Here is a 15389-nt window from a genome sequence, read left to right on the forward strand (position 1 = left end):
CAACTGACTCTTCAATTCAGTTAACTCAACAGCAGACATACGATAAGGAGCCATCGATATCGGTCTAGTACCAGGTACCAATTCAATTGAGAACTCAACTTCACGCTCTGGCGGTAATTCATTCACTTCTTCAGGAAACACATCAGGAAAATCACACACCACGGCTAAATCGCCAATCACCATTTTACCTTTAGCCTCCAAAGTCGCTAATAGCATAAACAGCTCTGCCCCATCGGCTACTTCCTCATTCACTTGCCTTGCTGATAAAAACAAACTCTTCTCTTCCTCAACTTCAGGAAATACCACAGTCTTATCAAAACAATTGATAGAAACTCGGTTAAACACCAACCAATTCATACCCAAGATAACATCAATTTGCACTAACGGGAGACACACAAGGTCTATCTCAAATTCTCTACCAAAAATACTCAAGGGACAACTTAAACAAACAGAAGTAGTAGTCACTGAACCCTTCGCAGGAGTATCAATCACCATACTACCAAACATCTCAGATATCTCTAACTTAAGTTTCACAGCACAATCCAAAGATATAAAAGAATGAGTCGCACCTGTGTCAATAATAGCTACAAGAGGAAAGCCATTAATACAACACGTACCTCGGATCAAACGATCATCTGCAGAAGTCTCAGAACCCGATAAAGCAAAAACCTTGCCTCCTGACTGATTCTCTTTCTTTGGCTTTGGACACTGTGGACTGATATGACCCAACTCTCCACAGTTGAAACAAGTCACAGTCTTCAACCGGCACTCTGCAGCCAAATGACCACCTTTTCCACACTTGAAACATTTCATCTCAGCACTGGTACACTCATGAACACGATGTCCAGCCCGACCACATCTGTAACACTTAACAGGAGCACTAGAATCTCCCCCACTAGGCCTCTTCATCCCACTCTGCCTCTGAAAACCCTTGCCAGCTGCATACGGTTTTCCACGATCAATCTGATTCTTGCCCTTCCTATCGACTCTCTGCTGGTAGCTCTCAGCTCTGGCCTTGGAATCCTGTTCAAAAATCCTGCAACAGTCGACTAAATCAGAAAACACTCTAATCCGTTGATACCCAATCGCCTGCTTGATCTCGGGACGCAGCCCGTTCTCAAACTTTACACACTTAGAAAATTCCCCAGCAGCCTCAGCATAGGGAGTGTAGTACTTCGACAGCTCTGTGAACTTAGCAGCATACTCCGTAACAGACCTGTTACCCTGCTTCAATTCCAAGAACTCTATCTCCTTCTTTCCTCTGACATCCTCTGGAAAGTACTTCCTCAGGAATCTCTCTCTGAACACTACCCAAGTGATCTCAGCATTCTCAACAGATTCCAACTCAGTGCGGGTAGCAACCCACCAATCATCAGCTTCTTCTGATAGCATATGCGTACCGAACCTGACCTTCTGGTTATCAGCACACTCAGTTACTCGGAAGATTCTCTCTATCTCTTTCAACCACTTCTGAGCACCATCTGGGTCGTATGCTCCCTTAAACATTGGAGGATTGTTCTTCTGGAACTCACTCAGTTGACGAGAAGCTCCCATTCCCACAACATTCGGGTTCCCTCCAAGTACTCCAGCCAGCATACCCAGAGCCTCAGCAATCGCAGCATCATCTCTACCTCTTCCAGCCATCTCTATTCTGAAAACCCAATAAGCCAAAACAAATAAGTACTGATAGGGTTACACAACACCTATCCCGTACAGGGAAACAAAATAATTACGACTCGACACGACCGACTATGCTCTGATACCACTAATGTAACACCCTTCTAAATACCCCAAATTATGTAATTAAAATAATAATAAATCAATCAGAGTAATTATGCCCCGAAGGGTGTCACACAATCATCTCACAACGATCATCATAATTTCCTGTCATGCTCATTTATTTAACTCAAATTATAAAGTATCTGCATAATACGCAGCGGATAGAAAACAACTCAATTATCCCAAACATGTAACATATTACATGCAAAATGGTTCACAACCAATCAATAAAATATTCAAACATCCCATCCCGATGTTACATCTATCAGAGCATGACCCACTAGGAGACTACACTAGACTCCAAGCACTAGCTCCTACTCAACTCACTGCTCGTTACCTGAAAAATAGGTGTAAGGGTGAGTTCCTCAATCAATATAATAAGCATTATACAACATTATGTAATGTTAAGTAACTAACGCATCAAATCACCCTAACCAGACTACACACTCAATAACGGCAGCATCAATTCAAATATCATACTCAACCACAACATATCACATATGTATAATCTCCAACCATACTCAACATTAACAACACAATACACAGCACACATATAATACTGGAATACATCCCATCATATTATATGCCATACATTCATTATGCAATGAGACTCAACATATGCGGTACCGACTCTTCTTGAACTTACAGTTCAAGCTCACCGATCCCTCCGGATACGGCTACTAAGCTCACTAGTCCCACTCATTTGAGACCTAGTGACTCACTCACTAATTCCTCACCATGGGAATTAGCTACAGCCCAAAGGCTAGACTATGCACACTACTCATCTAGTATGCAAACATCAACAACAATTCAACAAGAATTCACTCACTAATTCCTCACCATGGGAATTAGCTACAGCCCCACAGGCTATGCCATGCATGCTAATCATCTAGCAATGCAGCATCAACAACAACTCAAGAATAGACAATATGCTCACACCATAAGTCATACAACAGTCTATTCACAATGCATACATAACTGATACATTTACAGCATAATGCACACCATCACATATCATCAACACAATTATCACGAAAGCATATCATATCATGCCACACAATCAATCATAGTATTAGCACACCCTACTAATACCTATGCCTCTCAAAACAACGGGAAATGATCCCTAATACATCGGTCCTCAGCTAAATCACATCACTCAGCCTAAACAGCCAAAACTGCACCACCACAGCACAGAAATCACAATTTAATATCCACTTCTGCACAGCACAGTTCGCGCCGCGCAGGAGGGTTCGCGCCGCGAACGGTGCGTCACAGAACCCTTCTGGATTTGACAGTTCGCGCCGCGAACGGGGCTTCGCGCCGCGAATCGCGCGCGAACAGAACCCTCTGCTACAGAAACCAGATTTCAGATCTACAATGGTTTTCCCTATTACGAAACCTATCCGATCCAACCTTCCATAGTCCAATTTACATCAATTAATCGTCCTCATTGTCAACACAATTCATGTCTTATTTGATTACACCAAACCTAACACGTTTACATCAAATTCCTACGAATTTCCTCTCGATTCTTCCCAAATTTCATTCCTCCCAAAGGTTCACAAATTCACCATAATCATCCAATTCAGAAGTAATTCAAGGTCTATCACTACCCATGACATATTATCATATAATACCCGTTAAATCGACGATAACCCCCCTTACCTGAGTTAATCCGGCAAATTCTGCAGCTTCAAGCTCTTCCTCTTCTCTTGTTCTGCCTTTTGCCCTTTTTCTCTTTCAGCCGCTTCTCTTTTCCTTTTCACGTGAAAACCCTTGTTCCAAAATTGGGACTTTTTATTCCAACTTATATATTCCAATAAATAATTATTCCAATAATTATTATTCCCAAAATAATAATAATAATCCAAAATTCCAATTATTCAATTAAATTAATAAATAAAATATTAATTTAAATTAAATAATTATCTTATTTTAATTGGGGTGTTACAATGGTGGATCACATTTTATATCCAGGATATTTAATAAACTCTTAAGGAAATATGAAGTAAAACACAGAGTAGCAACACCATATCACCCCCAGACTAATGGTCAAGTGGAAGTATCTAACAGAGAGATTAAGCAGATCTTGGAGAAAACTGTATCGATATCCAGGAAAGATTGGTCTGAAAAGCTAATAGAAGCACCGTGGGCTTACATAACTGCTTACAAAACCCCTATTGGAACTACACCATACCAGTTGGTCTACGGGAAGTCATGCCACTTACCTTTTGAACTCAAGCACAAGGCATATTGGGCCATCAAGACCCTGAATTTGGATTACCTAGCATCTGGCAAGAAGCGAATCCTTGATATTCACAAATTGGAGGAACTCTGCCAGAACGCTTACGAGAATGCCGTTATATATAAAGAAAGAACCAAAGCTTGGCACGACAAAAGGATTGTGAAAAAGGAATTTAATATAGGCGACTCTGTTCTCCTCTTCAATTCGAGATTACGACCTTTTCCAGGTAAGTTGCGTTCGAGATGGACAGGCCCCTTTGAGGTTTCCAAAATCCTAAAATCATGAGCAGTTGAAATCCGGAACAATTCCTATAATCCGTTTGTGGTAAATGGACAAAGACTGAAGTAATACCAAGGAGGTGGCATCCCCACAGAATGTCATGACCAAACTCTGATCGACCCTCCAGTTCCTACCTCTAACATATAAAGTTCGAATCGTCAAGCTAACGACGTTAAACAAGCGCTGCATGGGAGGCAACCCATGATTTCTTTTCCTTTACTTTTACTATTTTCAATTTATATTTTTATTTGTTTTATATATATGTATATCTATGTGGAGACTAAAAGTTATAATATTTGCGATTTCAGGTGTCCTCTGTTTCTAATCTAACTTTGCAGGAATGGAGAATATCGACATTATGCCAGTAATCTTTCGTGACCCAATTCAAGAGCAGCGCTACGCCATGCTTTCCCAGCGACCAATTCTGCCCACGAGATATCCCAACTTGAGCTGCATGGAGGCATTAGGCATTGAGCCTAGTGTCAGGCATTTGTGCAATCAATTACAATGGGATGAATATACTGATGTTATGCATGTGACTTATAGGAACCTGACTTTGGAGTTCTTGAGCTCGCTGGCCTACGAGCCCTATGTTGGTCACGCCAACGATGGTGGATACATTAATTTCAGGTTGTTTGGGGAAGAATACACCTTCAACCACAAGCGTTTCGGTGACTTTCTTGGATTTCAGACTGCCTATGATGCTTCATCTGAGCTCCCCATGAGCTATTTCCTGAGCCGAGACGTCGAGAAATTTTGGAGTGACATTACGTGTGGAGGTAATCCTGACCCTTCCATCCAAATCTCCAACAAGATTCACAACCCTGCTTTCAGATACTTTAAGATAATCATTGGCCACACCTTCCTGGGGAAGAGTGACCCTGATACGCATGTGAGTGCTGAAGTGATCTTCTTCATGTACTGTACCACTCAGTCACGCCCAGTAGATTGCGGAGCTTTCCTGATCAAGAGTCTATATCTTAATGCTCGCTCCGCTATGATCCCTATACACGTTAGAAGCACAGTGACTCATATAGCCTCAATCTTGTGACTTGATAGAAGACTATCTCACCTGACGTCTTATTGTAGCTACACCTTGATGGATATTGACTTCTGTTTGGACCGTGGCCTCATGAGGAGATCTTCTTTCCAACCGGATCAATACAGGCTATTAATCGAGGGTGAGACTATTCACTACTTCACTTTACCGGACCCTCAGGTAACTTGTGTTATTGATCAGGCCAACTGGGCCTACGCCATAAAAGGGAAGGGAGAGACAGTAGACGCACCGAAAATCGACCTATCAGAATCAAAGTCTGCATCAACAATCCAAATCTCTAGAATACGAGCATGCAGTCTGAATTGGTTAAGCTTCGCATGTAGATAGCCCAGCTTCGCCAGGAGCTTGCTGATGTTGCTTTGCAGGTCGAAGTATCAGTCGCCTCGCATGACACTGAAACTGATATACTGAATGATGAGATCGCCGACCTCCGACGCCAGATCGCAGAGCTTCGAGGATAAGAAGTCGGGGAGACTCCACTATACCCTGAGCATTGATGCCACCACCAACCGAGAAATACCATTTGAATTTCCCTATTTTTCCGTTATTTATTATTCATGCTTATTTTTTATTGTTTCCTTTGACATTATGCTTGCTTTATCTTTCCTAAGATCTCTGGACCCGTGACTTATTATTAACTTTTCACACACACACACACACACACACACACACACACACGCACACACACGCACACACACACACACACACACACACACACACACACACACACACACACACACACACACACATATATATATATATATATATATATATATATATATATATATATATATATGCATTATTATTATTATTATTATTATGTTTTTATGTCCATTTTATTTTATTTTGTTTTATTTTACTTTACTATTTTATTTTGTTTTATTTTATTTTATTTTGTTTTGTTTTATTTTACTTTGTTTTATTTTATTTTGTTTTATTTTATTTCGTTTTATTTTATTTTATCAAGCTTAAATAAAAAAAACAGCATTCATAGAAACCTATGTGCACCCCCCCCCCCCCCCCCCCCCCCCCCCCCCCCCCCCGTTACAAAAATGAAGAAAAAATGATTGAGACCCAAGTAGCAATGACCAAATCCGGCCCAACTAAATCCGAAGACATCGCGGGCGCCATGACGTCTGGAACTTTAACGGGCAGAATCCTCATTTTCACCATTTTCACCTTCTTCAACCTCTCCAAACCCATTTTCTCCTCCTCCCAACTCCACCCAAGTTCCCAAAAAAATCTCAACTTTCTCATTTTGACTCCAAGCCATTACCATTTCCAAACTTCACTTTTTCATCTCTCCACCAAAAACCCACTAAAACTCCATTTTCATTCCCTTTCTATAAATACCCATTTTTCTCAACAATCACCATTAATGGCCGGAATGGAGTTCAACAACATCATGCTTCGTGGAGGAAAACCCGGAGAGCGACAAAACAAGATTTTGCAAAAATTGCAATCTCGGGAGATCCTCGCCACCAGGTATGTCGACGAAGACTGTTTGTACACTTTAGGAACATACCATAGTGTTTTCTACATGCTTGATACTTTATGATTACACGATATTTTTGCTAGTAAAGCACCCACCTATGATAGGCTCACTAGGGAATTTTTAAGTTCCCTAGTTTACACTGCTTACCCTAACACTGCTAGCACGGTAGGTACCATTTGTTTTAGAATGTTTAATGTGGAATACGAGTACACTACCGATGCTTTAGCGGGTTTTCTAGGAATGCTTTACAGTGAGGGTGATATCTGTGAGACGCCCTTGGATGCTGAATGGGCACTCGAGGCATTTACTTTTTGGAATAGATTATCTAATGTGGTTGTGACTTCATTTGAAGGCATTTTAGCTTCTAATATTCATAACCCAGCCATACGTATTTTTAGATACATTTTGACATGTATCGTATTTGGCCGGGAGAATTCTAACAAAGTAAATGCTCGTAAGTTGCTGTTTGTACAGGGTTGTCTCACTAATTGCATGATCAATCTTGTTCCTTTTATGTTGGCCCATATGTCTGCCATTCTGAAAAAGGGAGGAACCATCTCTTTCGGTGGTTTGATTACCTCCATTACTAGAGCGTCAAATCTCAACGTTGAGTTAGCCACCTTGGAACCACTCCTTCACCCAACCATTAACTTAAAGTTTTTGAAAGATATGAAATTATGCAAGGTGCGACAAGAAGGTGGTTTTCACCTAATGATCCATGGTGCAGTTGTACCCAGTGTTGTTCTACCTTGCTCTCAGCATACAGATGTGCGACATGCAAGGAACTGGACATATGATTTTGATGCTCCACCCTTTACCGGTCCTTTGCCACCTAACATTCCTATGGACGATGAGCAAGGGACCGATGATGAGTATGACCGGCGTGACCAGTCACCTGCTCATGATATTCCTACTGCATCACCTGCACACACCGCACCTTCTTCCTCTAACCATTTTGCAGGTATCACTCCTGGTTTCTACATCACCGAGGAGATGTGGCGCGAGCACCTGGCTCGTGAGGAAAGGCGTGACACCCTTCTGAATACCATAAACCAACAACTGACAAATAATATGAGTTTTATGGTAGCTTCCTAACAGCGTAGTGAGTAAGCACATCGGACTATCACCGAGTCCTTACTTGCGATCACTAATGAGAAGCATCGCAAGCGACAGGCTAATGAGCGTCACTTCGCTCTTATCGAGGCCACCCAAGGACCTCTCTTAGGTCGCTCTTAGCAGCTGCAAGAAGGACTTAGTACTTGTAGCAGACGTCATCGACCCAAGCATTCTGACCAGGGCGGTGACGGTGACGGTACCGGTGATCACCCTTAGTCCTCTCACTCTCTCTTCTAGGTTACTCCTACCCCATCTCATATCGAAACATTGAGGACAATGTTCGGTTTAAGTGTGGGAGGAGATTTTTATCGCTTTTTATCATTTTCCTTTATTTTTATCGCTTTCCTTTATTTAGTATGTTTTATTTATTTTAGTTGTTTGTTTTTCTTTTCAATAAAATAGCATGTGTTTGACGAGTCATCTGTGTAGTGTATCCGCATTTCTCCCATTTCTTTAACCTTACCAAAAAAAAAAATAGCAAAGAAAACAGTACACCTTGAACATTCAGGCTATAAGACAGGTTTATGACGAGATGTAAAAGACTTGGGAAAACTTTTTCTAAAAATAGGTATTGTCTTAACACCTTAGGCTTCATGATTATAAGAGTCGATCCTGATACCCCATATGCTGTGGCCCCAAAATTTTGTTCCAAATAAGTCCTTAAGTAGTTTATCCTTGCAGTCAGCTCCGGCTTAAGCATGCTCTACGTAAGGGACCGATGAAAATAAGTGAATGATCACAAAAATTCCTGCTTCATTCTCAAGTCATATGAAAACTCGGGCTAGGTGACTCTCACACGGTCATTTAACCCAGCAAAACAAAGACATATGTGAAATATGCAGAAGAAAAAAAATGTATATCTATAAATAAGCCTATTTGTTAGTTGGTTCAGAGGTATCTGGTGCTGAACTTGGTAGGGTGAATTACAATCCAATCGTCCACAACTGCAAATTGGGTTAAATAAAGGGGTTACACAAACTTATGTACCAGATCCCCATGCTTAGAAAAATGAAAAATAATAAGCCTATTTGTTGGTTGGTTCAGAGGTACCTGGTGCTGAACTTGGTAGGGTGGATTACGATCCAATCCCCCACAACTGCAAATTAGGTTAAATAAAGGGGTTACACCAACTTATGTACCAGAGCCCCATGCTTAAGATCATAATCACTAACCGGTCACTTTACTATGAGTATGTACGGATAACGGGCTTAATGTGATTGCACCTGAATGAAAAGGACTTTAAGAAAACGAAAAGAAGGCCTAGGTATGGTGGGGTAATGTGGATTGATTTGTATAGGAACGAAGCCTATGACCGCAATTGCGGGAAGTGTCACTACAATATCCTTAGTTCGATTCGTTAGTACCTATCGATACATTCCTTGAATGAACTTATAAGTCTTTTTGCCTTGAATTAACTCTAGTTGATACTATTTTTCTTGCATAAACTATAAAGAGTTTTGCTTGAGGACAAGCAAAGGTTTAAGTGTGGGAGAATTTGATCACACTGAATTACACCGTGTTTTTTACTCGGATTTCACATGTTTATTAGGACTTTATTATCATTTTGTTTGTATTATGCTCTCTTTTATGTTGTTTTCAGATATTTAGCACTTTCGGACCCTTTTAGAAGAAACGAAGAAAAAAGACCTAAAATTAGGGTTTTTCGGCAAAAATTATACACATGGCGTTGCACATGGCGACCGCTATAGGAGAAGCCATGACTCATCATCCCTCAACTAGGAGGTAACCGCCATGTTACCATGATCTTTCCCATTTACACACATGGCGGGCGCCATGAAGGGATGGCGGGCGCCACCTTTGGAAATCACGTTCCCACTAAGGAGAAGTTGGAGGGCACCATGGTCTTTGCAAGCTGCTGAAATCCTCTATAAATAGTTCGTTCCGTTTCATTTTCAAATCATCCAACTTAGTTTACAACACTAAGCCTATATTTATCATTTGTAAAAGCGGTAATCCGTCACATCGGGGGGTTATCGCACCTTAGTGAGATTGAGTTGGGTCACTTCGAGTTGCTGTCGTCTTTATCTTTAGGAGTCAGAGGTTTACTTTTCTTGTACCAGATTTAAAGCCCTCCGTTTGGAGCAGGTTCTTATTTATCGCTTTTATTTATTTATTTACTTGTCTCGCTTTATTTTATTTATTTTCCGCACTCGCTTTACTTTATTTATTTTCTGTCTACGCTTTACATTTATTTACTTTCCGCACTTGCTTTACTTTATTTATTTTCCGCACTCGCTTTACTTTATTTATTTATGTCTACGCTTTATTTTATTTATTTGCCGTCTCGCTTTACTTTATTTACGTTACGCACTTTACTCGCTCTTTACGACTCACATTCTAAAACAAACTTTTCATCATGATCAATACCGTTGTGTTTGTTTGTGTTACCATGTCTGGCTAAATCTTTTAAAGGTTAGAATGTAAGGATCGCGGTTAAAGAGATGTTTCACGTATTGAATCTGTAGAAATATTTTAAAGGCTGTTTTGATTTTTAACTCGAGTTTTCTAAAACAAACTTGGTTAGTTTTAACTATTCAAGGAGTGAGAAAGCACCCTGGCTTAGTTAACTAGGGATTTTTATCACTTTATGGAAAAACTATTTTTGAAACTGTTTTCGAATGCGTTGATAGATTTAAGATCAGGAAACTCCTTGGGTAAAACTTTCCAAATCAAAATCACTTTTTCACTGAGTTTATGAGTCTTATTTCTTAAAAATAAGTTTACTACTTTAGCGTTCTGCACACCTTTTATAAGTGACAATAGAAGGCCTTAATTTAAGGGTAAACTCGGTTCTGAATACGCGAAAGCGACAGTTCCTGTTAAATGGATTCTTTTCAAGAGTAGAAAATATTGCCTCATAAGTAGTTCTATTTAGACAATCGAAATATCACTTAATTGACATGATATACATTCAAACTTGTCTTTATCTACACTGCATTTATTATTTACCGTTGTTTTTGCAAACCCAATATCTCTTTTATACCGCCTTAGATAAACACCGTAACGATAGTAATCGATATATTGACGATTTGGTCTCTGTGGGATCGATATTCTTTTATATTACTTTGACGCGATTCCTGCACTTGCGAATTCACACGATCAGAGAGTTATAACACCCCAAATTATTATTCAAATTGAATTATTTGTAATTTCATTTAATTATTTGGTGTTTGATGTGTTTGTAAATAAAATTATATGATTATATGTGTTGTTGGGGTGTCGTGGTAATGGTACGGTGTGGTGAGACGTATCAACTTGGTAGAATAATTTATATTTTAATTAATAATAGAAATAAATTGAGAAAATTGGTAAAAATAATGAATTGGGCCAATTGTGTGATTTGAGGGAAGTATGTGGCAAGAGGAGAGAAGTTGGGAATAGATTCGACAAAAACTGTAATTTTGAGAAACAATTAGAATATTATATATTCTTAAAGTTGAGAAAAAATAGATTTTTTTAGAAACCTTTTATGAGTACGTGAAAGCAAAGAGGCAAGAAGAACAAGAGATTTTGGGAAGGAGAACTAGGTTTTGAAGGGAGGATTCATATGAACTGCTTGTTTTAAGATTGTTGCTGGAAATCTAACGTAAGAGGGGAGAAAGGGCTCTCGATATGTGTGTATTACATGATGGGATAGAAAAGAGAGGTCATTGCTCTCATTAGGGTTCCATGATTTACTTTGATGAATTTTTGTTGTGTTAGAATTCTAGAATTTGTTGATTGATTATGTGTATACATGTACTTCTATGAATGAATTTATGTTTGAATTATCATGAATATGCATGTATAAAATTATGCCATTGATGAATGTTTGAATGCTTGAGTTGTGTTCATGATTGATGATGAAATTATTGTTGAAAATTTTGATGAATTACTATAAATCATGATTAATTAGTGAACATAGCTGTTAGTATGTGGGAAATTATCATGTTTTATGTAATATAATTGATGTATAAATTATCCTGAGTGTTTGTCTTCTTACGGAATCAAAATCGGAGGTTCGAAAGGCCTCTAATCATTACGTTTCCTAATGATACGTTGATGATTATAATGAATTAATATGATTGAATGCTTCTCAATATGAATTTGATGAGTTGCTGCTATTGGTGTTATTTTGTTGATCGTCATAACATTGTTTAATTGTTACGTATTATATATGATGTTGTGCATAAACATTGAAATATGCATGGTGATAATTTTGGTGAACCGTTTGGTGATAGTGCATGTTATTGGGAGTCATGCATCATGGTGTATAGACTTCAATCCAGTTTTGGTGTGCTCTAGTCCTATGGTGAAGATTCATGAGCAAGTAGTTGGTTCTAGATGAGAACTAGTGAAGCGTTACCTATAGTGATGGTAACGATTTGGTGTGCTCTGGTCCTATGGTGGGATTCAGGAGCGAGATGAACCTGAGTGTTCATAGATGATACTGCATGCATACTGAGTCAGTTGTGGAGTATATTACATACATGTTTGTATATGTAGTTAATTGTTCATGATGTTGTTGATTTTTTGAAAAGTTGTGCATGTTGCTGTCAATAGGTGTGAGACCATGTTATTGATTATGTAATGAATTTGTGTTTGTTGTATATTCTCTACCTTAACATTATTTACACTATTTATATTAAATGTTGTTTCTCACACCCTTTGCTCCATGTTGTCCACCATGGACATCTTGCAAATACTCAGAAGTGATCCTTGTTGTAGTGTGTTGGAAGCTGGCTTGTTGAAGTTACTTTTCGCTTTTATTTTATTTTTTTTGCTTTTTTAATACATTAGTGTTTATTGCTCTGTTGGTGTAACAATAAGAACCAAAGTTATTATGTTTTTGAGGTTGATGTTACTTTGTTGTTTTGAAGTTATAACTTTATTTATGAAGTTGTTATGAAAGTGTTTTTCCGCTGCGTAGTTTTAAATGATGTGACGTGTTTTAGAAGGATTGTCATGGGCGACACCTTAAATTGCAGTGTAATGCTTTATTTATAAGTTTTGTGGTTTATGGTGTTATAACTACGACTGTACAACGGTACGGTGAGAGACTATGCGGGCGGACTATGGGCGAGGCGATGGTTTTGGCGGTTTTCAAGTTTGATGGTCAGGTTGGCGAAATTCGAGCAATTTTGTTGTGATAACCTTTTTGATAAGTTGAGATAAAAATACTATTTTAGAGTTAATTTTACTATTATTTGAGTCAAACCGGAAATCCCTAAGGAGTTCAGTAGAGTTATCCCTCGTGAAAGTTGTCAGTGGAGCATTTTAGAGTATTTTGAATACTCAAGGGTTACCCTAGGATTGTCAAGTTTTGTCGGTGAGTTGTTTACAGTTTTCTTGAGAACTCCATGGAATTATTTAAATCATTTTGAGAGTTAAGAGATGTTCTGAGTAGTTTTTGAGCTTTTTGAGAACTCTTTTGAGTTATAAATGATATAATAAAATTTTGAGACTTTTTTTAGCATTTTTTGACGTCAGTGACCTTTTGAATTGTTTTGGAAATTATAAGAAACACTTCAAAGTGGATGGAGACCGGTTATAGTAGATTAATCCTTGGGAGATAAATCTTCATATAATTTGTATGATCTATTCTCTATTTCGTGAATGCTTAATAATAATCCTAAAACTATTAATTTGTTTAAATAGAGCAAGGGAATTGAGTTCTAATAGCAACTGATTCCAACAAAATACAAAACTGACCCAAAAACTAAATATTTTCTTAAGTATGAATTGAAAATGAATTATGCGACTCTTCTTCACTCTGAATTTGCTTCTTATTTCAACACAAAATTTGTATATTATCCTCTTAGTTTTCCAACACGTATTAGAATGTATAATCCGATTTTTGTAGCTCAAGTTATGATATGTACAACGAGAATGTGTAAATAATGGTTTATTCAGAAAATAAGTGCTTATTTAGAAAATAAGCAGAACTTAACTTAACTTCCAAAAACCTATTAAAAACAATTAAAATAATGTGAGAAGTCATATAAAAGTCTTAACACAAAGTAAAAAATAGTCTATTAAAATACACTGATCAAATTCCCTCATACTTAAACTTTTGCACTCCGAGCAAAATTCCAAATTCCAAATTCATAACAGAAAAACAAGAATAAAATAGAACATGCAACTTCAAAGGTTTTCAAGATAAAAAATGACAAGAAAACTCCTAATTATAAGTTTCAAGAATATGATGTTAGTTGGTAACTTTTCGTGTTAGTAAAAGCAAATAAGCATACAGTTTACTAAAGAACACATCATAAGCAACAAGATTCTCACATGATAAAATTTTCTCAACTCTCAATTGTTTAGATTGTCTACACTAGTGTAGATAAGAGATTTAACACCATTTTTTTAGAGATTTAATACCAATTTTTTCGGTGTTGTTGTTATCGGTATTGTAAGTATGATTTTGACACCGATTTTAAAAAAGATATGGTAAATCGATTTAACACCGGTGATAAACTGGTATTATAAGTGTTACATATTGGTCTTAAAACTAACATTCGACACATTTTTCTCCTTCAAAGAGGTGTAAATACTTATAAATCATACATATTTTTTTTTTTCAAAAACCAGTGTTAAAGTTTAATAGAAAGGAGTTTAATTAGTAATCAATTTTCTCTAAAATTAGGTGTTAAAAGTTTAACAGTTAATCGGTTAGAAATCAACCTTTCACTCCTCTTGTTTTTGAGTATGTATCACACCTGTTATTTATTGAAGTTAGTGTCATAAATGACTTCAAGTGTGATTTGATTTTAAATGAGCCATCAACAAATATTGTTCTCTAAATTGGATGAGAAAAAATACATAACGTAACCATTTAATCTTAAATAAAGTTGAGGTCACATATGATACCTGTAAATATTTTATTATTATTTCAACGGATCAAAATTAAACTCACAAATTTTGGTTTAAATTTAACAAATTATACCAAAGAGTGTAACTTCAAATTCAAAAACAAAATTATATTAAAAACAATGTTAATTAATAATTCAATATTAATTCTTATAAAACGCCATATTTTATTGAATTTCCTATTTTTTTCCCCTTGTCATAGGATGATGGATCATCATATATCTATAAATACAAACAATAAAATAAAATAAATAAGAACATGTTAAAATATGAAGTGATATGATTTACATATTAAACATTGAAATGTTTTGTTATTATCTCATGTAATCCTTGAAATATACTCATCTGGATAATGTCAAACATATTTTTTATTACATAATAACCACAAGCCCAACTATTGTCTTGTTGATGTACCTACAAATTAAAAAAATAAAAGACACACACACACACACATATATATATATATATATATATATATATATATATATATATATATATATATATATATATATATATATATATATATATATATATATATATATATA

Source organism: Lathyrus oleraceus, chromosome 3 (genome assembly GCF_024323335.1).
Source record: "Lathyrus oleraceus cultivar Zhongwan6 chromosome 3, CAAS_Psat_ZW6_1.0, whole genome shotgun sequence".
Taxonomy (NCBI): domain Eukaryota; kingdom Viridiplantae; phylum Streptophyta; class Magnoliopsida; order Fabales; family Fabaceae; genus Lathyrus; species Lathyrus oleraceus.